Source organism: Haematobia irritans, chromosome 3 (assembly GCF_050003625.1).
Source record: "Haematobia irritans isolate KBUSLIRL chromosome 3, ASM5000362v1, whole genome shotgun sequence".
NCBI classification, from domain to species: domain Eukaryota; kingdom Metazoa; phylum Arthropoda; class Insecta; order Diptera; family Muscidae; genus Haematobia; species Haematobia irritans.
In genome coordinates this window covers 71,901,497-71,927,368 of record NC_134399.1, presented here as the reverse complement: position 1 = coordinate 71,927,368, position 25,872 = coordinate 71,901,497, and the positions used below count along the sequence as shown (strand labels likewise).

The 25,872-nt window shown below is 33.0% G+C and overlaps 1 protein-coding gene across 1 annotated transcript in view; it reads left to right on the top strand.

Annotated features, from left to right (window-relative positions):
* The window catches only part of SK (small conductance calcium-activated potassium channel), a 966,885-nt gene that overhangs the window by 109,595 nt on the left and 831,418 nt on the right, over nucleotides 1–25,872 (top strand). The window lies entirely within an intron of this gene.

Below are 25,872 nucleotides of genomic sequence, written 5' to 3'. Positions count from 1 at the left end.
TTGAAATTTGGTACGTGGTGGTAGTATATGATAGTTAACAATCATGCCAACAAGTGGTCCACATCAGTCCATAATCATATATAGCCCCATATAAACCGATCACGAGATTTGGTTTTGGAGCCTCTTGGAGGAGCAAATTTCATCCGTGTTAGTTGAAATTTGGTACATTGTGCTAGTATATGGCCGTTAACAACCATGCCTAACTAGGTCCATATCGGTCTATAGTTATATATAGCCCTCAGATAAATCGATCCCCAATCACAAAAATGGGTCCATATCAAGTTCATAATTGTATATGGCCCACATATAAGCGACCCCCATATTTCAATTCTAGCTCCCTACGTACCGTGCAAAAGTCCATATCGATTCGTAATTATTTGTAGACTTACCTACACATACCTTTTTTGTCTAATATATACCACGTATGGACTAACTCAGAATTTAGAAAACGATGTTAAGAAGTTTTAAGATACCGCAACCCAAGTAATTCGATTGTGGATGACAGTCTTTCGTAAAAGTTTCTACGCAATCCATGGTGGAGGGAACATAAGGTTCGGCCTGACCGAACTTACGGCCAGGATCCGGAAGTGGTGCTTTACTTCAAAGGTGTGATCCGAATTTAGTGTTTTGGATGTGAATTAAAAAATTTTGTGGTATTTTGCAAAATAAATATATTTTTTTAAGATTTTTTATGCATTCTAACGCTTGTTTGAAACGTTTGACGTTAAATATTTTCAAAAATTCGCAATTTCTCTGGAATGGATTTGGATAATGGATTTTTTTTAGTCATAATTTAAACAATGTGTGCCATTTTATTATACCCACCACCATAGAATGGTGATGGGGGTATAATAAGTTTGTCATTCCGTTTGTAACACATCGAAATATCGATTTCCGACTAAACAAAGTGTATATATTCTTGATCATGGAGAACTTCTAAGACTATATAACGATTTCCGTCTGCCTGTCTGGATCAGGGTTGGCCTGTCACAAACTGTGACTTTTGCGACATACATTTGCGACGGTATAATACGTATGTCGTAAAAGTCGTAAACTTACTGTATAAAACCTAATTTTGAATAGAAGAAATCCTGAACATTTTTTAATTTAGTTTGACAGCATTCGCTGTGAGTTTCTGCAGAAATTTGTGAAAGTTTTCCCACGGTCAATCCTATTTTCTTAGGTGGTATCGAAATTCCCGTTGGTGAGTGTGCAAAATACCTTGGGGTTATATTGGACAGGAGACTGAACTTAAAGCTAAGAAAGGTTGAGAAAATCCACGGTACTCTTGCAAAATGCAATAGGGAAAATGTGGGGACTAAAACCGGAAATTGTGGACATTCCTAAGAATTGAAACTTCTTCGCACATACCATCGTCTTGGATATCATCGAATTCGCTGCCTAGCTGACGGAACTAAAGTATTTTGAGTTTGCGACTTTTGTTACTTTTTCTACATTTACGACGCATATGTGACGTTTACGACGTTTACAACTTTGCGACAGTCGCAAACCTAAAAAAGTTTGATACAGACCATCTCTGGTCTGGATGTCTGTTGTAATCACGCTACAGCCTTCAATAACAAAGCTATCTTGCCTAATTTTTGCACAAACTCGTTTTTTGTCTCCAAGCAGGTTAAGTTCGAAGATGGCCTATATCGGTCCTTGTTTTGTTATAGCCCCCATATAAACCGACCCTCCCGATTTGGGGTATTGGGCTTCTAGAAACCGTAGTTTCTATACAATTTGCCTGAAATTGGAAATCTGTAGGTATTTTGGGATCATAAATAAGTTTGCCGAAAGTGGTGCCTATCGATCCATGTTTTGGTATAGCCCCCATATAGACCGATGTCCCAATTTTACTTCATGGGCTTCTAGACCCCGTATTTTCAATCCGATTTCCTGAAATTGGAAATCTATAGGTATCTTAGGACCAAAAATAGGTGTGTCGAAAATGAGGTGTATCGGTCCATGTTTAGGTATGGTCCCCATATTAACCGATTTCCCGATTTGGGGTCTTGGGCTTCTAAAAACCTTATTTTCTATCCGATTTGCCTGAAATTCGAAATCTAGAAGTATTTTAGAATCACAAATAGGTGTGTCGAAAATGAGGTGTATTGGTTTATGTTTTGCTATTGCCCTCATATTGACCGATCTCCTGACATTATTTCTTGGGCTTCTAGAAGCCGTATTTTCAATCTGATTTTCCTGAAATGAGAAATCTTAAGGTATGTTAGGACTACAAACAGGTGTGCCGAATATGGTGTGTATCGGTCTATAGTTTGCTATAGCCCCCATATAGTCCGATCTTCCGATTTTACTTCTTAGACTTATATAAACCGTAGTTTTTATCCGAAATTGTAACGGATTTAGTTTTTATCGCTCCATTTCGTAAGGTCTCCATATAGATCGATATCACTTCTTGAGGGTATAGAGGCATGAAAGTTGCTTGAAACTGAAAGTAAAATTTCCAAATCTATAGATTTTAGATTTCAAATCAATGTGTCATTTAATCATTTCTATATATTATCATTCTATACATTATCAAATAACCCGCTATATATTATCAAGTAACACGCTACGACGAAGAGTTTTCAAAGGTAACCGCTATATTTGATTCATGCTGGTGAGTATTTAAGATTCGGGCTGGTCGAACTTACTGCTGTATATACTTGTTAATTTTCACTCTGTTTTTAACATATTTGATATATAAAAAGTTAAAATTACTCATTAAAAATATATCAAAACCAGAACAAAAGAACATATAACCAGGGATCCGAAGCGGAGCGGTGCGGAGCGTGGAGCGGAGCGGAGCAAGCCCTTTTTTTGCCGGAGCGGGAGCGGAGCGGGAGCGGCATTTCTAAAATCCGGAGCGGAGCGGGAGCGGAGCGGTTTCCAAATGAAAAACCGCTCCGCTCCGAATAAAATATTACTTGAATGAAATGTGTAACTTAGAAATTACAGTGTGTAGGTAATTTCAAATTTAGCTAGTACTTAGCGTAGTGTGAGTAAACGTTTAAAATGTACGATATTTATTTTTGTACGTACGTACATTGGGGAAAACACAACGTGTTTTTTAGTAATTGTTTTCAAAAACGGCAAATGTCAAAATATATATCTAGTATGTGTTTTAAAAGTAACAACAGTACTTTCGATCAATTTCATCCCGTATTACTACAAAGATGTTTGTAATGAACGTCAAATAAATGCAATTAAACGATCTTATTTATATTTAATTTTTTAGTTTTCTACACTGAAAAAAATATTGTCGTGAAGTCAAAGATTCCATGTCCTTATAATAAGAATGCAAATTTTGCTTAACATGGAAGACGCATTTCTCTAAAATAAAGTTTTTTTCTTGTCCAAAAGGCAATAAACTTTTGAATGAAGTTGTAATGTCCTTATAATTAAGTGATTTTACTTAAAAATGTGTATCATAACATGAAAGATACAATTTTTGAGGTAAGGTCAACGTGACTTTAATAATTAAGAAAAATTCTTTAAAATTAATAAAATTGTCTTTAAATTTGTTTCCTTTTTGCATCTTGCCTACAAAGCAAAAAATCGTTAAAAAATAAGACATGTTTTTCAACACTTTATTTTAAAGACGCTTTTTACTTGAAACATAGCATAATTTCTACTGGAAGTCGAGTCTTAATATGGAAAAAAATAACTCGTTAACTCGTTTTTAAAGGATTTTGATAACAACTGACGAAAAAATCTAAAAAAAATAAAAATTAACATTTGCTTCCTAGAAGCAAGTACATAACCCCCAAATTTAAAAGAGAATTACGTCTTTAAAGTATCCTTACTTGTATTCTCCGCTTCTTTGGCTCGGAATTAATACCCAAACTGTTAAAGTAAAGACAAAATCTTTGGAACCGGGCATGCTTTTTTTCATTCACATTTGCTTTACTATTGTACTATATCCTAGCATTCTCTTATTTCTGATATTAGTTCTCGAAAATTTAATTAAAATTATGGATAGTTTCAATTTTGGTTGAAAAATGTGCGCATATACATTTATTATACAATAAAGGGGAAAAAAGCGAAATTAGGTAACACTAGATCTGAGTAAGAATATTCGTAGGTATACCACGGACTGATGTCGATGGAGGTTGTTGCAAACATAAACATACACACACATTACAAATATAACAAAACCTCTTCTCTACGTCTGTTGCAAAACAAAAAAAAAAAACTTTCGGAGAGTAGTTACTAATACTCTGTGTATAGACTTTCAATTCCAATCAGCGTTGCCGTTTTGGTCCGATCGGACCAAAATTGGTCCAAAAGATTTCTAATTTTTAAATTTGGTCCGATGGTCAGACCAAACAGAATTTGGTCCATTTTGGTCCATTTTCATAAATTTGGTTTCTATCACATATTAAATAGTAGATGGTGCACCGCAAAGAATATTGTCGGGAGGCCAAATATTTCACATGCTTAAAATACGAATACGAATTTTGCTTAGAATAGAAGACGTATTTCTCTGAAAAAAAGTTTTTCCTTGTCTAAAAGTCTCTAAACTTTTCAATGAAGTCTGTTTGTCCTTATAGCTAAGTGATTCGGCATAAAAATGTGTATCCTAACATGAATGCAAATTTCGTTTTAATGAAGTCAAAATGGATTTAATATTTCTGAAAAAATCTTCAAAATTAATAAAATATTTCAACACATTGTTTTAAAGTCATTATACCCTAAACCACATAGTGGTTAGGGTATAATAAGTTTGATCTGCCAAAAAATGTGCCTACAAGAAATATTGATTTTAGACCCCATAAAATATATACCGATCGACTCAGAATCACCTCCTGAGTCGATCTAGCGCTTGGCGTCCGTCCGTCCATCCGTCCGTCTGTCCATGTATTTGTTGTTCACAGGATTTCGGTCGCAATTATTAACCGATTTTGATGAAATTTGGTACAGGGAGTTTTTTTGGGCACAAGGACGAACGTTATTGAATTTGGAAGAAATCGGATCAAATTTAGATATAGCTCCCATATATATGTATTGCCCGATTTCGACAAATGGGGTCACGTTGCACTTTTTTTACTAACCGATCGTCGTCAAATTTAGCAGAAAATAATCTTCTGCATCACCCTTTAAGTCTGAAAATTTCATCGAAATCGGTTCAGATTTAGATATAGGTCCCATATATATGTGTCGCCCGATTTTGTCAAATTAGGTCATAAAACCCTTATTTATCAACCGATCTTACTCAAAGTTGGCGAAATGTAATCTTCTATAGCACTAACTATATGTGCAAAAAATCATCGAAATCAGTTCAGATTTAGCTATAGCTCCCATATATGTACCGCCCGATTTTTCTAAATAAAATAAAACTCAATTGAAAAAATAATACAATGTTTGTACTATAATTTTCTCGAAGAGGAGCGGAGCGGAGCGTGGAGCGGAGCGGAGCGATTTTTTTTTCTCGGAGCGGAGCGAGGAGCGGAGCGGTTTTTTTTTTCTCCGGAGCGGGAGCGGAGCGGAGCGAAAAAAATGGACCGCTCCGGATCCCTGCATATAACAGAACATATCTTTTTCAAATTTCAAATTTCAAATAAAATTCGGAAAAAAACTTGGCGTTTAGGTGTCGTTCACATTCAACATCGGCCCTTACCCTTTATTACAAACGGAATGACAAAATTATACCCCCATCACCTATCGCACCATCATCTATGATGGTGGGTATAAAAATGAAAAATATTTTTGATCAGGGAAAACTTCTGTCTATTGTAATCGCAATACAGCCTTCAATAATGCAGCTACCATCCTTAAACTTGGTACAGATTCGGGTTTTAACTGCAATATGGTATACTGTGGGATAGCCCATAACCAGTATCGTTCAACCTTAACGCATAAAAAATCCTATATTTAATTATTCAGAACGAATATTTAGAACAGCGAATGTTTTTTAAGACAACATAAATTTCTCAAAATTGTTTTACTTTATATTTGGGTCAGTGGTGGTGAAATACTTAATTGTTTATACCTCACGTCAAATATATCTTTGACAAGGTTGTCAATTATTTGTATTCAGTAAAATATAATAATAAGGTGCTGTAAAAAAACTTTAAATGGTACAAAGTATTCATATTTTTCCGTCAAAAGTTTGTGCGTGCGAATGTATGGGCCAAGAGAAATGCCTTTTTAATAGTACAGCATATAGGATTAGCTTAGGTATACCAAAATCAAAATATACCTTTTGATATTTCTTTGTAGTCTACAATTTCGACCAATCGGCTTTTTGTATACATATTTGAAAATCTGTATCTTATGCCGATCACATTGTTCAAAATTGTCTACGTTTCGCTATCATCATCTAAGGTTAGTTATTTGGATCCACAGATTTTGACTTTTCTTTAGGGATTTTGGTATTGATTTCGACCCAGAGATGCGACTTCTTTAAAATGATGAAATTTTTTAGGGACCTATTTAGCTTTAAATCTACACTGCAAAAAATCCAGTTATGGTAGGTTGATTTTAATGTTTTAATATAGCAAACGTCTCACGACAATTGTCCACTTGTGAGAGGTGTCCGGTTTTCAGAATGCCCAAGTTATAGAGGTTCACTGTATATAATTTTTTTTTGTCTGACAAGAATTTCACCCGAATCGGAAATTTGCTCCTCCAAGAGACTCCGGAGGTCAAGTCTGGGGATCGGCTATATATAATTATGGACCGATATGGACAAATTTTAGCATAGTTGTTAGTGTCCATATACTTACACAAAATATAAAATTTCAACTGAATCGGATGAAATTTGGTACTCCAAGAGCCTCCGGAGGTCAAATCTGGAGATCGGTTTATATGAGAGCTATGTATAATTATGGACGGATATGGACTAACTTTGCATGGCTGTTAGTGTCCATATACTTACAAAAAATGCGAAATTTCAAGTAAATCGGATGAAATTTGATCCTCTAAGAGGCTCCAAGACCAAATCTGGAGATCTGTTTATATGGGGGCTATATATAATTATGGACCGATATGGACCAATCGGATAGATTTTGCTCCTTCAAGAGGCTCCGGAAGTCAAATCTGGAGATCGGTTTATATGGGGTCTATATATAAATATTGACCCATGTGTCGACAACTTTTTGCATGAATGATAGTGGGCACATGGTAAAATCACGTACCAACTTTAACCGGATCGGATATATGGGGGCTATACGTAAAAGTGTTCCGATATGGCCCTACTTGTGCCAAGTTTCAAATTGATAGCTTATTTTGTTCGGATGTTAGCGTGATTTCAACAGACGGACGGACGGACATGGCTAGATCGACTCCGAATTTCGCCACGATCCAGAATATATATACTTTATTGGGTTTTAGAGCAATATTACAATGTATTACAAACAAAATGACAAAGTAAATATATCCCCATCCTATGGTGGAGGGTATAAAAATCAACAAATAACGTTAATTTCTAAAGTTTACAAAGTTTACTTTTGTTTTGCTTGTTTTGATGGTAGTTAACAACAAACATCAACTAAAATCGAATACTCAAACCTAATAAAATTAGGATAAAACGCAATACACGACAAAAACTCGTTCATCCAAAATCCCTACTTTGTTATACATGGGGTGTTTTTACCAAAAATATTCTCCGAAATAAAAATATTTCTAATCGAAAATAGCAGATTATTTTATTCAATAACGTACTCTATTATTAACCCAAAAATAGCATGAGACCAAACTTGAGTGATATATTTTTTTGGCGTCCTTTATAATTTATCCTTTTTGGATAGAAAAATTCCAAAACTTCAAAAAATTTTCAAAATTTTAATGTGCTAAAATTTATTTATCTTTTTGGTGTTGGTTAAAAAACCACCACCAATACCTACACCAAATATTTAATGTGGCTAAAATCGGACTTTTCGTTCTTTCACACCATCCACGTAATTTAATCCCATTTTTTACTGCCGCAAATCTCTCAATGAGATGGCTGAGCAGCACAATATTCACCTAATATGGGTGCCTGGCCATAGGAACATTCCGGGGAACTGCGAAGCGGATGAGTTGGCGCGGCTAGGGACTACCTTACATATTCCAGGGGAACTAGAATCTGTTGGTATGCCCCTGGCTACCAGCAAGCTCATACTGCGTGAGAAGGCTGTTATGATGGCAAATGTTCGATGGGAGAATTGCAAGGGTTGTAACGACACCAATCAAATATGGCCCCATTTAAATTTAACCCGCACACTAGATATGCTAGAGTTCTCGAGACGCCAGATATCACTCCTGATATCTGCTATAACGGGTCGCTGCCTGATAGGCGATTTTGCAAAAACTATTGGCGCGAAGTATAATGACTATTGTATGAGCTGTCATGATGCGGAGGAAAAGGAATCAATTAAACACCTCTTGTGTGAGTGTCCTGCATTTTGTGTAAGGCGTAAGCACATTTTAGAGGCATATAGCTTTAGATTACTGGCGGACCTGGAAAACGTTAACTTAAGCAGTCTAATGTTTTTTTTTTTTTTTTGAACAATCTGGTTGGTTCAACAGAAGAAAATAATCGAGAAGGTTCAGCAGTTAAAACTAGAAGTGCCAATATCTAATAGGTACTTTTAGTTAATGTGGTATCACAATGGACTGAATAGTCAAAGTGAGCCTGAATCTTAATCGGGCCGCCACTTTAACCTAACCCCATTTTTGACAAGAAAAAAAAAACAAGTATATACGGCCGTAAGTTCGGCCAGGCCGAAGCTTATGTACTCTCCATCATGGATTGCGTAGAAACTTCTTCTAAACACTGCCATCCAGAATCGAGTTACTTAAGTTGCGGTAACGCTTGCCGATGGCAAAGTATCTTAAAACCTCCTAACACCATCTTCTAAATTGTATGTAAGTTCATACGTGGTATATATTAAATCAAAAAAGATCGATCAAATACGTATATAATTCAGTTTGACAAAGTAGATATAAAATTTTGACAAAATTTTCTACAGAAATAAAATTTTAACAAAATTTTCTATAGAAATAAAATTTTTGCAAAATTTTCTATAGAAATAAAAATTTTGACAAAATTTTCTATAGAAAGAAAATTTTGACAAAAATTTATATAGAAATAAAATTTTAACAAAATTTTCTATAGAAATAAACTTTTGACAAAATTTTCTATAGAAATAAAATCTTGGTAGATTATTTTTGGCTCGAGTGGCAACCATGATTATGAACCGAATAAAATTTGAACAAAATGTTCTATAGAAATAAAATTTTGACAAAATTTTCTATAGAAGTAAAATTTTGACAATGATGAAGATTTTATTATGAACCGAATAAAATTTTAACAAAATTTTCTCTAGAAATAAAATTTTGACAAAATTAGAAATAAAATTTTGGTAGATTATTTTTGGCTCTAGTGGCAACCATGATTATGAACCGATATGGACCAATTTTTGTGTGATTGCACTAATTTTGGTATGGTTGTTAGCGACCATATACTAACACCACGTTCCTAATTTGAACCGGATCGGATGAATTTCGCTCCTCCAAGAGGCTCCGGAGGTCAAATATGGAGAACGTTTTATATGGGGGCTATATATAATTATGGACCGATATGGACCAATTCTGGCACGGTTGTTAAATATCATATACTAACACCATGTTCAAATTACAACCGGATTGGATGAAATTTGCTTCTCTTGGAGACTTTGCAAGCCAAATCTGGGGATCGGTTTATATGGGGGCTATATACAATTATGAACCGATGTGGACCAATTTTTGCATGGTTGTTAGAGACTATATACCAATATCATGTACCAAATTTCAGGCGTATCGGATAAAATTTGCTTCTCTTTGAGGCTCCGCAACCCAAACCTGAGGATCGGTTTATATGGACGCTATATATAATTATGGACCGATATGGACCAATTTTTGCATGGTTGTTAGAGACTATATACCAACACCATATACCAAATTTCAGGCGGATCGGATAAAATATGCTTCTGTTAGAGGCTCCACAAGCCAAATCTGAGGGTCCCTTTATATGGGGGCTATACGTAAAAGTGGACCGATATTGCCCATTTTCAGTACCATCCGACCTACATCGATAACAACTACTTGTGCCAAGTTTTAAGTCGATAGCTTGTTTCGTTCGGAAGTTAGCGTGATTTCAACAGACGGACGGACGGACGGCCATGCTTAGATCGACTCAGAATCTCACCACGACCCAGAATATATATACTTTATGGGGTCTTAGAGCAATATTTCGATGTGTTACAAACGGAATGACAAAGTTAATCCCCCATCCTAAGATGGAGGGTATAATAAAATTCAAATAGTTTTTAACAATAGTTCAGTCAATTATAGAAAATTTTTATTTTTCTATTTGAAGTTCGATATCATAGATTATTATAACCAGAAATTACAATTAAAATCGGAACAGTTTTTGCCGCTTTCGAAGCACTGTGCGTCTCCTTCGCCGATCAAATATCAAAAGATAAAGTATGGAATTTTTGTGTAGAGGCCATCCTAAATCTTCCCTCAAAATTTCTAAAAAACCGTTGAACTTTAAGTTTAAAATTATCTGCCCCCTCTGAGGACATATATCGACAAAAGTACGGGATATTTTTCTAGAGACCAGTATCAACCGGAAAATTTCAAAAAAAAATTTACGAACTTTTCTTCAAGTTTCAAAGTGTTGGACAAGAGAACGTCTCGCTTCCCAAATATCAAAATCAGATTTCCCATATTAATTTCATATCCATCCCCACTTCTATTGTAAATTAGAAGTAAATCAGAACATTTTTGTTTTTTACCGTACTTAAAAAATCGTGCCCTCTTTCCATTTTGGATCATACAAACAAGTAAACAAACATAATTCGGATTTTATATTTATATATATTTTCTTATATTTTTATTATGTAAAATATATGCCATCTTAAAAATATTTAAACTTAATTTTATTAATTAAATCATAAGAGTAATTGTCAATAGAGAAGAGCTTGAGTTCATTAGCCCTACCGATGACTCCGTCCGTCTTAGTTGACTTGTTTGCGGTCTCATTTGCTGGATCCGGTCTTATATTTTATCTCTCCTTTATGTGGGTATTCGATAAGATACTCCGTCCCATTTTATAAAAATTTAAATATTTTCAAATTTAATACCGGAAATTTTCCTTCACACTTGCTTATATCGTTCTACCCCAATGAACGCATTTGAATTTTTCCCAGCTGAATATGAAATGATTTGCACATGCATAAGCAAATAATTCTAAACAAAAAATAAAACATTCTCATTTCCCTCCTGCAACAAAAAAATGAACAAAAAACAGGGAACCTCCCCCATATTTTCGCTGCCGTCATTTGGGGATTTGTCAATCTCCTTAATTCTGCTGAATGGCTAAATTTTGTGTTGAATTTTTAAAAATGCTTTCACATGCCATTTTTTCGTTTTCGTTGTTCATCAACTAAACCATCACGAAAAAATACTAAAGTGAACCATCAATTCTTTTTAGTGTTAAAAAAAAAATTAAAATATTTTTTTCTTTTTCGACCATTTGTTTTTTTCATTTGTCTTAAGGGTGACATAAACGAAAAATTGATGACAGATTGCTCACATATGCAAAAGGTTCCAAAAAGGATTGTCAATAAAAATGATTTATCAGAATTTCCACTGTCATTGCTTTCTCGCCTTTTTTAACACTGAATGACATTTATCGCCAATAAGAGGCGACAATATCGCCACTGTCATCGACAGGGAATAAAACAAAATTAATTATTGTAGTTTAGGATATACAAGAAATAAGGCATAACTGGGTACAGAGTTCAGAATGATAGGTGCAGAATTAGATAGAAAACCCCCAACATTAAAGTAATGCTATGTTTAGCATAGTTTTTATTGGAAATCTCATTTTTGTTATTAGTTTTAATTTATTATATTTTCTTATTTTTTTTTTCACAGCCCAATGCAACTTTTCTTATCCATAGTTATAATCATTTCATTTCACTTATTAAAGACAATTTCTTATTTTTCGTTAAATAGTTGGCATTAAAATTTGAAAAAAAAAATGTCCTTAGCCCCATATTCACCTAATATGGGTGCCTGGCCATAGGAACATACCGGGGAACTGCGAAGCGGATGAGTTGGCAAGGCTAGGGACTACCTTACATATTCCAGGGGAACTGGAATTTGTTGGTATGCCCCTAGCTACCTGCAAGCTCATGCTGCGTGAGAAGGCTGTTAGGATGGCAAATGTTCGATGGGAGAATTGCAAGGGTTGTAACGACACCAAGCAAATATGGCCCCATTTCAAGTTAAACCGCACACTAGATATGCTAATGTTCTCGAGACGTCAGATATCACTCCTGATATCTGCTATAACGGGTCGCTGCCTGATAGGCGATTTTGCAAAAACTATTGGCGCGAAGTATAATGACTATTGTATGAGCTGTCATGATGCGGAGGAAAAAGAATCAATTAAACACCTCTTGTGTGAGTGTCCTGTATTTTGTGTAAAGCGCAAGCAACTTTTAGGAGCATATAGCTTCAGATTACTGGCGGATCTGGAAAACGTTAACTTAAGCAGTCTGCTAATGTTTTTGGAACAATCTGGTTGGTTCAACAAAGAAAAATAATCAAGAAGGTTCAGCGGTTAAAACTAGAAGTGCCCATATGTAATAGGCAATGTGGTATCACAATGGACTGAATAGTCTAAGTGAGCCTGAATCCTAACCTTAGCCCCATAGGAAGTTCAAGAATTTCTAAACTATTTTTTGGTAAAATTGTATGATTCAATTGTGTATAACCAATGTGTATACCAACCACCATAGAATGGTGATGGAGGTATAATAAGTTTGTCATTCCGTTTGTAAAACATCGAAATATCGCTTTCCGATATATTTTGGACTAGGGAAAACTTCAAAGACGATATAACGATGCCTCTCTGTCCGATTTGTGATCACGCTACAGTCTTCAATATTGAAGACTGTAGCGTGATCATGCTTAAATTTTGCACAAACTCGTATTTTGTCTGCAGGCAAGCAAAAATGGGCTATATCGGTTCAGATTTTGATATAGCCTCCATATAATCCGATCCCCCTCTTTTGGGTCTTCAGCATCTAATTTTTATCAGATTTACCTGAAATTAAAAATCTAGAGTTATTTATGGTCCTTAAATATGATGCGATTCGGTTTTCTTGGGCTTCTATGTTAGACAACGCAAATTTTTATTCGATTTGTCTCAAATTGGAACGCTAGAGGCCTTTTGGGTCCCTAAATAAGTGTGCCGGAGATGTTGTGTGTAGGTTCATATTTTGGTATAAAACTGCAATGGATTTCAGTATGGGTTCTTGATGATTTGGTAGATCTTATCAAATGGGCCACTCCAACTAAGAGATACTTCACAAATTTTCTATAGAAATAAAATTTTAACAAAATTTTCTATAGCAAACAATTTTGACAAAATTTTCTATAGAAATAAAATTTTAACAAAATTTTCTATATGAATAAAATTTTGACAAAATTTTCTATAGAAATTAAAATTTTGAGAAACTTTTCTATAGAACACAAATTTGAGAAGATTTTCCATAGAATGCGATTTTGACAAAATTTTCCGTGGAAATAACAGTTTGACAAGATTTTTTTAATAGAAATAAAATTTTGATAAATGTTTTAACAAAATTTTCTATACAAATAAAACTTTGACAAAATTTTCTATAGAAATAAAATTTGGACAAAAATTTTCTATAAAAATAAAATGTTGATAACATATTTTAAGAAATAAAATTTTGACAAAATTTTCTGTAGAAATAAAATCTTAACAAAATTTTCTATAGAAATAAAATATTGACAAAATTTTCTATAGAAATAAAACATTAAGAAAATTTTCTATAGAATACAATTTTGAGCAAATTTTCCATAGAATGCGATTTTGACAAAATTTTCCGTGGAAATAAAAGTTTGACAAAATTTTTTTAATAGAAATAAAATTTTGATAAAAACTTTGACAAAATTTTCTATAGAAATAAAATTTGGACAACATTTTCTATAAAAATAAAATGTTGACAACATTTTTTAAGAAATAAAATTTTGACAAAATTTTCTGTAGAAATAAAATCTTAACAAAATTTTCTATTGAAATAAAATTTTGACAAAATTTTCTATATAAATAAAATTTTGACAAAATTTTCTATAGAAATAAAAGTTTGAGAAAATTTTCTATAGAAATAAAATTTTAAGAAATTTTTCTATAGAATACAATTTTGAGAAAATTTTCTATAAAATACAATTTTGACAAAATTTTCTATAGAAATAGAACTTCGATAAATATTTAAACAAAATTTTCTATAAAAATAAAACTTTGACAAAATTTTTTATAGAAATAAAACTCGGATAAAATTTTCTATAAAAATAAAATGTTGACAACATTTTTAGAAGAAATAAAATTTTGAGAAAATTTGCTATAGAATATAATTTTGAGAAAATTTTCCATTACATGCAATTTTGACAAAATTTTCCGTAGAGATAAAAGTTTGACACAATTTTCTATAGAAATAAAATTTTGACAAGAGTTTCTTTAGAAATAAAATTTTCACAAAATTTTCTATAGAAATAAAATTTTAACACAATTTTCTATAAAATAAAACTTTGACAAAATTTTCTATAGAAATAAAATTTGGATAAAATTTTCTATAAAAATAAAATGTTAACAACATTTTCTATAGAAATAAAATTTTGACAAAATTTTCCAAAGAATGCGATTTTGACAATGCGATTTTTTCCGTAGAAATAAAAGTTTGACAAAATTTTCTATAGAAATAAAATTTTAACAAAATTTTCTATAGAAATAAAATTTTGAGAAAATTTTCTATAGAATACAATTTTGGGAAAATTTTTCATAGAATGCGATTTTGAAAAATTTTTCCGTAGAAATAAAATTTTGACAAAATTTTCTATAGAAATAAAATTTTGATAAAATGTTCTTGTATAGAACAAATTTTGACAAGATTTTCTATAGAAATAAAATGTTGACAAGATATTGTATAGAAAAAAATTTTGAGAAAATTTTCTATGGAATACAATCTTGAGGAAATTTTCCATAGAATACAATTTTGACAACATTTTTGACAAAATTTTTTATAGAAATAAAATGTTGATAAAATGTTCTATAGAAATAAAATTTTGACAAGATTTTCTGTAGAAATAAAATTTTGACAAAATTTTGTATAGAAATAAAATGTTAACAAAATTTCCCTACGGCAAATGGAGCAACCACAGAACTGTTACAGTACTTGTCCCTGGTGTGTATAGACCAGTCCCAGTTCTGGTCAAAACGTTTGGAAGGACCGGTCACTTTAACATGGGTTTGTCATTGACGGGGTAAATATACATTTTAGGACGCGTCTTGTTCATCATCGTCATCCCAAAGGACACGTCCGGGGACAATTTAGCAGAAGCACCCCATAGACAGGTCCTCAGGAACCAGTCTCGGACAAACTCTTAAAAACCATTTTCAATTTGGGTATCCCAATCGAACCCGAAATGTTTTGGGGATGATGGAACTCGACCTTTGTCACCGTCCTGCCTTTGCGATGCAAAGCAAATTTTTACAAATTTCTATAGAAATACAATTTTGACAACATTTTCTATAGAAATAAAATTTTGACAAATTTTTCTGTAGAAATAAAATTTTGACAACATTTTCTATCGAAATAAAATTTTGACAAATAGAAGTAGCAGATCATGCTGTATGTAGGACATGTTTTGGGGATGATGAGATGATGGAACTCGACCTTTATCACTGTCCTGCCTTTACGATGCAAAGTGTTAACCATATCGGTGAAAAGATTATACGGGACCTGGAGCAGCTTGGTTACAGGAACTGGAAATAAATAAGGAAATTTTTTAGTGTCGAAATTTAAGACTGTAATAAAAGAAAGTTACGATGGAAAGAAGAAGTTAACCGAATACACAACAATCTGAATACTAGTTTAGGTATTTGTCATCCGTCATGAGACAGGACGATCTTAATGCTTTTTACAACATAACCTTACCTTTCCATTTCCAAAATATGTCCATATTGTTTTATGAAAAGGATTATGGGCTATACCAAGTCAATATGTGATAAGTGAATAAACAAATCCCATTACTTTCATTTCTATAGCATTAATATTTTTTTTCGCTTTGTTAATGGTCACTGAGATTTAGAGTTTGAATAGCCTTAAATCTTATTGCCAGTTTAACGATTATTTACCCTTGTGTAAGTCATATTTTTAATTTGCCATAAAACTCATAACTTTTTATGTGTTAATCTATTAAAAATCCTTTAGAAAAATCCGTAACAGTTCAAAACATTCTCATTTCATTCTTTGTATTTGTATTTTAGTCTATGTCAGTGTAAGCCATTTGCATTTCCATGGCTAAGAGTTCAAAAGAAAGCTTCAAGATGTCGAATAAATTCACTATAACAATAAAATATTATGACATCTTAGACACTTTTGTTTCCTCTTTTTCTGCAGAGTTCTACAAAGAAATCAAGTGAATCGAAATGAAACGAATCCAATGGAATTAAATTGAAATGGATCTGACACAGAACATTGAAATTGCCATGAGACTGACACTCAATCATTGTTAAATGAAAATGTTGTTTTGTTTTCTTAATTCACAACAGTTCTTGTATATTTAATTACGCGATTCATGATGCCATTCGCTGTTAACGGACCTCTTTGTATTGTCTGCTCTGTTGAATGATTTAGCATCAATTAAAGGAATCCTATGTTTGATATTCACTTTTTTCATTGAACCGATATCGAATACATAATACAATTTCCCCGTTGAAGGGCGAAATATCCATTCACAATTGTACATTAGGGTGGGCTAGTAGCAACGAGCTCAGAGATCAGGTTATATACAGAATCATTACAAGAAACGTGTATTTTGTTCTTGTATCGAGTACGCTTATTTTTTACGGTTGCCACTCGTGGCAAAAATAATCTACCAACATTTGACGAAAATGTTACCACAAATCTGTCAAATTTAAAAAATCTTGTTATTTGTGATCAAATTTTCGTTGTTAGTCTTTTATTATTTTATTTTAGAAGTTTATTTCAGTATTTGCAATTTTATATATTGTAATCTCTCCTATTAGCGATAATTTTTCGGGTGTACAAATATCCCTAGAATTGTGAATGTGTCGAGTTTAAAATTTTTGAAGGATTTTAGCTTGCACCAACAAGGGAAGGAGAACCTATTATTGATGACTTTGATAGTATGATCTAATTGAATTTACAGAACATTTTGTCGAAATTTTATTTCTACAGAAAATTTTGACAAAATTTTATTTCAATAGAATATGTTGTCAAAATTTTATTTCAGATAACTTGTTTATTCGATCTTTTTTCGTATCAAATAGAAAACAATTTTTCAAGCTAGCAAAATTCTTTTCTATTTGAAAATTTTATTTCTATATATATCTTGTCAACATTTTTTTTCTATAAATTTTTTTTCAAGATTTTATTTCACTTTGTCCAAATTTTATTGCAATAGAAAATTTTACCAAAATGTTATTTCTATAGAAAATTTTGTTAAGATTTTATTTCAGATAATTTAATTTTATTCGATCCTTTCACGCTTGAAAAATTCTTTTCTATTTGAAAATTTTATTTCTATAGAAAATGTTGACAAAATTTTATTTCAATAGAAAATTTTGTTATTTATAACTTTATTTCAGATAATTTGATTTTATTCGATATTTTCAAGCTTGAAAAATACTATTCTATTTAAAAAATTTCATTTCTATAGAAAATATTGTCAAAATTTTATTTCTATAGAAAAAAATTATCTATAGAAAATTTTGTAATTTTTTTTGTCTATAGAAAAACTTGTTTAAATTTTACTTCACATAATTTGATTTTATTCAATCTGTTTCGTATGAAATAGAAAATAATTTTTTAATATTTGAAAAATTCGTTTCTATTTCAAAATTTTAGTTCGGTAGAAAATATTGTCAGCATTTGATTCTTATAGAGAATTTGGTCAAAATTTAATTTCTATAGAAAATGTTGTCAAAATTTTCTTTGACAAAAAAATTTCCAAAATATTATTCCTGTAGAAAAAATCTATAGAAAATTTTCTCGAGTTTTTTTTAATCTATAGAAAATTGTATATAAATTTTACTTCTATAGAAAAATTTTATTTCTATAGAAAATTGGAGAGGGATATTTTACAAAATCTACAAAAACGTCAAGAATTCTACTAAACAGTAAAAATTTACCATTTTTGGTAAACTTCTACCAATTATGTCAACCATGTTCTTAACACTGTCAATTAGGAGACAGTTATCCCATATGGAGTCTATGTTACTATATAAGCCTGTTTAGTTCGTGATCGGTTTATATAAAGGAGTCTATAGATAAAAAAGAAACGATATGAACCAGTTTTCGCATGGTAATTAGAGGAGAATTTGTTCCTCCATTAAAAGTCAAATTTTAAGAGATCGGTTAATATGGGGGTCATATATAATTATGGACTCATATTAATCAAATTTTACCCTCTAATAAAGAGGGCACATAACGTACAAAATTTCAACCGAATCGGATGAAATTTAATACAAATCTGGAGGTCGGTCTATATAGGGGCTATATATATGCCCCAATTTTTTATGGTACTATAGGACAAAATATGATTAAAAAATGCTAGGATTACGATAGGATCCTCTTTATATTGGTGCCGCAGCATGCCGGAATAAAAGAAATGTAAGGACAAATGAACTGACAATAAAAGCTAGGACAGCTAGGACACGCGATGAAAAAACTATGGGGTGACCCAGATAAGAATAAGTATATACGGCCGTAAGTTCGGCCAGGCCGAAGCTTATGTACCCTCCACCAGGGATTGTGTAGAAACTTATACTGAAGACTGTCATCCACAATCGAATTACTTGGGTTGCGGTAACACTTGCCGATGGCAAGGTATCTTAAAACTTCCTAACACCGTAATATATACCACATAGTCCATACGTGGTATATATTAAACTAAAAAGGCCGATTAAATACGTATATAATTAAGTTTAAAGTTTCTATAGAAATAAAATTATATACAATTATACAAAATACAACATTTTCATTTTCATTTTTACAACATTTTCTATAGAAGTAAAATTTGGAAAAAAATTTCTAATGAAATAAAATTTTAACAACATTTTCTATAGAAATAAAATTTTAACAAAATTTTCTATAGAAACAAAATTTTGACGAAATTTTCTATAGAAACAACATTTTGACAAAATTTTCTATAAAAATAAAATTTTAGTAGATTATTTTTGGCACGAGTGGCAACCATGATTACGAACCGATATGGACCAATTTTTGTGTGATTGGGGATCGGCTATATATAACTATAGACCGATATGGACCAATTTTGGCATGGTTATTAGCGGCCTTATACTAACATCACGTAACAAATTTCAACCGAATGGGAAGAATTTTGCTCTTCCAAGGTGCTCCGGAGGTCAAATCTGGGGATCGGTTTATATGGGGGCTAAACATAATTATGGACCGCTTTCGACCAATTTTTGCATGGGTGTTTGAGGCCATATATTAACATCACGTACCAAATTTCAACTGAATCAGATGAATTTTGGTCTTCTAAGAGGCTCCGGAGGTACCAAATTTGGTGATCGGTTTATATGGGGGCTATATATAATTATGGACCGATCTGAACCAATTTGCATGGTTGTTAGAGACCATATACTAATACCATGTACCAAATTTCAGCCGGATCGGATGAAATTTGCTTCTCTTAGAGGCTCCGCAAACCAAATCAGGGGATTGGTTTATATGGGGGCTATACGTAAAAGTGGACCGATATGGCCCATTTGCAATACCATCCGACCTATATCAATAACAACTACTTGTGCCAAGTTTCAAGTCGATAGCTTGTTTCGTTCGGAAGTTAGCGTGATTTCAACAGAGGGACGGACGGACGGACATGCTCAGATCGACTCAGAATTTCACCACGACCCAGAATATAAATATACTTTATGGGGTCTTAGAGCAATATTTCGATGTGTTACAAACGGAATGACAAAGTTAATCCTATGGTGGAGGATATAAAAAGGCCGATTAAATACGTATATAATTAAGTTTAAAGTTTCTATAGAAATAAAATTGTGACAAAATAAAATTTTTACAACATTTTCTATAGAAGTAAAATTTGGAAAAAAAATTTCTAATGAAATAAAATGTTGGTAGATTATTTTTGGCACGAGTGGCAACCATGATTATGAACCGATATGGACCAATTTTTGTGTGATTGGGGATCGGCTATATATAACTATAGACCGATATGGACCAATTATGGCATGGTTGTAAGCGGCCCTATACTAACACCACGTTGCAAATTTCAACCGGATCGGATGAATTTTGCTCCTCCAAGAGGCTCCGGAGATCAAATCTGGGGAACGGTTTATATGTGGGCTAAATATAATTATGGACTGATAAGGACCAATTCTTGCATGGTTGTTAGAGACTATATACTAACACCACGTACCAAATTTCAACCGGATCGGATGAATTTTGCTCCTCTAAGAGGCTCCGGTGGTAAAATCTGGTGATAGGTTTATATGTGGGCTATATATAATTATGGACCGATAAGGACCAATTCTTGCATGGTTGTTAGAGACTATACACTTACACCACGTACCAAATTTCAACCAGATCGGATGAAATATGCTACTCTTATAGGCTCCGCAAGCCAAATCTGGGGGTCCGTTTATTTGGGGGCTATACGTAAAAGTGGACCCATATGGCCCATTTACAATACCATCAATAAGACCTACATCAATAAGAATTACTTGGGCCACGTTTGAAGTCGATAGCTTGTTTCGTTCGGAAGTTAGCGTGATTTCAACAGACGGACGGACATGCTCAGATCGACTCAGAATTTCACCACGACCCAAAATATATATACTTTATGGGGTCTTAGAGCAATATTTCGATGTGTTACAAACGGAATGACAAAGTTAATCTAATGTCTAAAGAAATACTCAAGGACAGCATGGCGACAATCAAGGGTACCGTGTATCACAATAGACTGAATAGTCTAAGTGAGTCTGAAACTTAATCGGGCTGCCACTTTTAAGGGTACCGTGGGAATTTCTTCGTAAAATATCCTGGTTATATATTTTTGTACCAAAGTTTTGAACTTCTATATTATGTTGTTGAAATTTAAAATCACCACGATCTATTGGAGAGCATAATTATCAATCTCGGTTAAGAAGATTTAATTATCGTCATTTTATTTGTATATATTTATCCATCAAATGATGTATATACCCTATTACATATTTGGGCAGTGTATTTGCCCATGCCATTACAAATCAGCTCAATTGTTTTATTTTCAATTGAATTAAAAATTTTACGCTCTAAGCATAGCAAGCAAAAAATCAAAACAACCGCTTGCCAATTAAACAGCTGCTGATTAATGCCATTATTGTAGTAAAATATCACATTAACATTATTTCCATATGTCCGATTTCACAAACAGCTACATTTAAATAACAGTGAAATTAAAATATTTGGAACGAAAAATGGTCGTTTAGTTTAAGTGTCACTAAGCGATAAGAAAACAAGTAAATAAGGCCGAAATTTCGGTCAAGCCGAATCTTATATACTCTTCATCTTGGATTACGTACAAAATTATAACATAAAGACTGTCATCATCTACAATCCAATTATTTGGATTGTGGTAACAGACACCGATGGCAAGATATATAATTATGAAACCATATTCGCATGGTAATTACATTGCAAAATTTCAACCGGATCAAATGGAATTTGTTCTTTAATGAGGCTTCCGAAGTTAAATCTTGGGGGGATGGTTTTTTTGGGAGCTATATATAATTATGGACAAATTTTTGTAGGCGGGTATATACTAAAATCGGGCGGGACAGACTTTATAATACCATTCACCATTCTGTATGCCTAAATTAATGCGAGTCCATAAAAGAAATTTTGTATAAAACTACACAGGTACATGATTTTCCTGACCCTGTAATTGTCTCACATTCTATCATTTAAATAAAAAATATATTTTTTTTTATGCTGAAGGGCCATTTACACCACATCTTTTCTCAGTAAGAAATTCGTATCGCAAAGACCATTTGCAGGGGTTTCGGGTTGGTGTCGGGGAAAAGTATCCTTAATCTATTGAATATCCATTTCTCACTATAGAAATTTGGTTTATTGCCAAAAAAAACTCATTTCAATACATTCAACAAAAAACAATAAATTTTCCATGTCAAGCATGAGGGAATGAGCTTGAACCACTCAATATTACCACCCTAACACCAAATCACACTTGTCCGAGAGACATGACCATCGCATGTGCAGCAGTGAAAAGTTGTAACAGCAAAACTCATAGGACACCAAAGCAAATGTTAACCGTTTGATATGGGGAACATTGTTAATTTTGCAAATGACTTTGAAATATTATTCTAATTGGCAGAGGTTTCTCAGTCTATCGTGCTGCATATGGTCTGCCTTTATTGTGCCACTGACACTTTATACCACCCACGCAAAGGGTTGCTGTCACACCAAATATTTTCCATATACAAGAACGAATGTAAGGCAACAAACCTTCGAAAGGTCAGGCATGAGATAGAAAAGGGTCGTGTTAAGCAAAATACTAACATAAGCATTCAAACTCGCCAATTTAATGTCTCTATGACTATACTATAAGAGGAGCAAATGTAAAGGCCTCTTTTCAACGAGGCCTTTGCGAAAGGGAAACAAACATTTTGGGAGAAATCTAAAAAAAAACTGGTGTTACCTTTTTCCGTAAAATTGGTCAAAATTGATTATTTTTATACCCTCCACCATAGGATGGGGGGTATAGGAAGTTTGTCATTTTAGGTCGTGGTGAAATTCTAAGCCGATCTAGCGATGTCCGTATGGCTCTCCATCCATCTGTTGAAATTACGCTAACTTCCCAACAAAACAAGCTATCCTTTCGAAACTCAGTACGACTAATTGTTATTAATATAGGCCGGATGCTATTGGAAATGAGCCATATCGGACCACGTCTAGGTATAGTCTCTATATAAACCGACCTCCTGATTTGGCGGAGCCCTCTGTAGAAGCATATTTCATCCGATCAGGTTGAAATTTGGTACGTGATCTTAGTACCTGTCCTCTAACAATTATGCAAAAGCTGGTCCATATAGGTCCATAATTACTACATAGCCCTCGTATAAACCTCTGGAGCCTCTTGAAAGAAAAACTTTAATGCGATTCGGCTTAAATTTGATGTGTGATATTTGTATATGCCCTTTAACAGACATACAAAAATTGGTACATATTGGTCCTTAATTATTTATAGCCTTCTATTTACATCGCGGAAATTGATTCATATCAGTTGATAATTTTTATAGACCTCTCACTCAAAAAAACTTTACTTGGATCCAAAGATTTTGACCTTCCTTTAAGGATTTTGGTATTGATTCCTTGCCAAAGAATAAGGAAATTGTTTTGCGATCTATCTGACTTTAAATCTAGGATCTATAAAATTAAAATTAGGATACAGATCTCATTTATCCAATTTTCATTGTATTTTTCCGGTATATTAATAATGCTATTCACGGACAAACAAATGTCAGTTTAAAAATCCAAATAATGACAGATACTTCGAGGCAAAAAATGTTTTCTTAATTCCAAAAAAAAAAACTTTAAACCAAAGATGCTAATTCCTCAAAATAAGTCTTAGCCTATATTTGAAGCTTTTTATCTTATATCTAAGGATTCATTATTTCATTTAATTTTAGGACGATATCTTTAAATCACAAATGTGTTTCTTTATTTTAAGGAAAATTTTCCTTAGTTCAAAGACATGTGACTTTAACGGAGGGACGCAAATTTACAAAATTTTTTTTCCTAAATTTAATAAAAAAATTGTAAGTAAAGATTATAAACTTTGTCTTAAGTAAAATTTCATTATTTTTAAGAAATTTGCCCTTAATATTTTGTAATTTGCGCGTCCTAAAATTTAGGTTGCATAATCATTAATATCACGTAAATATTTCTTTCAGTGTATGTATACAAGACATGTATCCTAATCATGTTACCATGCTGGAGGTATGCTTGGAGGCATGGAAGACGTAATTTCCATTTAATTTACATGAAATCTGAAGCCTAAAATTTGAAGTTAGAAGGGTCCTAATTCAGTAAAAAGATGCGTTAAATTTAAATTCAGTCATTTTCATTACAATTGAGTTAAGGGATTTTGAAAATTTGTAGCAACCACAATTTTCCCTCTACCTATGTTTGTATACCTTTGCTTACAAATATGTATGGCTGTGTGTGTAAACATGTAAACCTGTACACAATATTGCCATCATCATCATCATCCGTGTTATTATTGTTGTTGTCGTTGTGTATGTTTACTTATCATCGGAGGTATCTATGACACACTCACCCACAATAAACACTCATCAACTCTTTTTCTCCTTTTCGGTGATGTGTAACATATGCCTTTCTGTCTGTCCGTGTGTGTTTATTTGTGCCTGTCTCTTCCCCTGGCTGCATGAGTAGGCTAACAAAAACTCAAATTTCGTTGGGTCTGCTGGCATTTGTAAAATCTAACTTTCATGGCATGTAAAAATGTATGACAAATTTGTGGCCATCTATGCCATGAACATTCTGGGAGAAAAACTTAATTGCCACACTATACTCATACTCAAATGTCCATTGTGTAAAACCATATACAAATCCGACCATACACACACAGTCCATTCCTCGGAATTGCACGATTATGAATGTGAGGAGGTGTGAGAATATTTTAATGAACCTTAGCACTGGCATTGGGGGTGGTTGCTTATGAAGATGTACTTAATGCCTTTCAAATAGAGTTGTACTAATATGGTGAGGATAAAATGTAACCTAATATGTTACCTTGAACTAGGATATACGACTATAAGTTCGGTGGGGACGAATCTTAAACACCCACCACTATGGTTCAAACGTAATAGTTTCCCTAAAAGGGCTCTCATCGTAGGGGCTTACGTAGTGGATAATATAGACAAGTTTAGGTGGATTTAATTGAATATATTCACTCAAGAGGATCGGTTCTAATGGGTTAAATTTCAGTTGTCTACCTATGTATTGAAGTAAATCGAAAACAAAACTTTTACTCTCTGTGGTCATATAAGTCTAAGTCGGGCGAATGATATGTATGGGAGTTATATCTGAATCCATTTGGCTGATATTTTGCAAGATTAAAAGGCACAGAAATATATTGTTTTCGCCCAATTGAAATTAGATCGGCTAACGAATACATATTTATGAAAACCGGATGATACATAAATATAGGAGCTACATATAAGGACGAATTCGTTTCACAAATAATATGATGTCTTGGTGGTACACTACTTTTTCCCAAATGATAGTCATTTTCATATTGTGATATCAATTTGAAGAATGTTGTACCTTTTATCCCAATCGAAATCGCCATAAGTCAAAACCGATTTACCTGATACTTTAAAAGCTTTACGAGACTTACAAACCATTCGGGTGTTCGAAATTTAAAGAACGTCGGTTGGTAAATATTGACGTATTTATGTGCGCTTTTAAGTGTTTTCAAGTTTGAAAGGCTTCGCTGTACATTTTTCTTGGCCTACTGTATATTAATAACCACAACTTGTTTTTGTTTTCTTTTCTTTTCAGGTAAGCGTAACAATTAATAAATTTGAGTCCAACAATGTGAGTACTATCCTTAAGTATCGAAAAATAGAATAGATAGATCAAAATGGCTTTGTAAGTCTGTACAAAATAAAATAGACTGCTAATAATATATATAATAATATTGTCAGGCCAATTTCAATGGGATAGGAATAAATGGAATCTTAAATACCCACCACCACGAATCAAT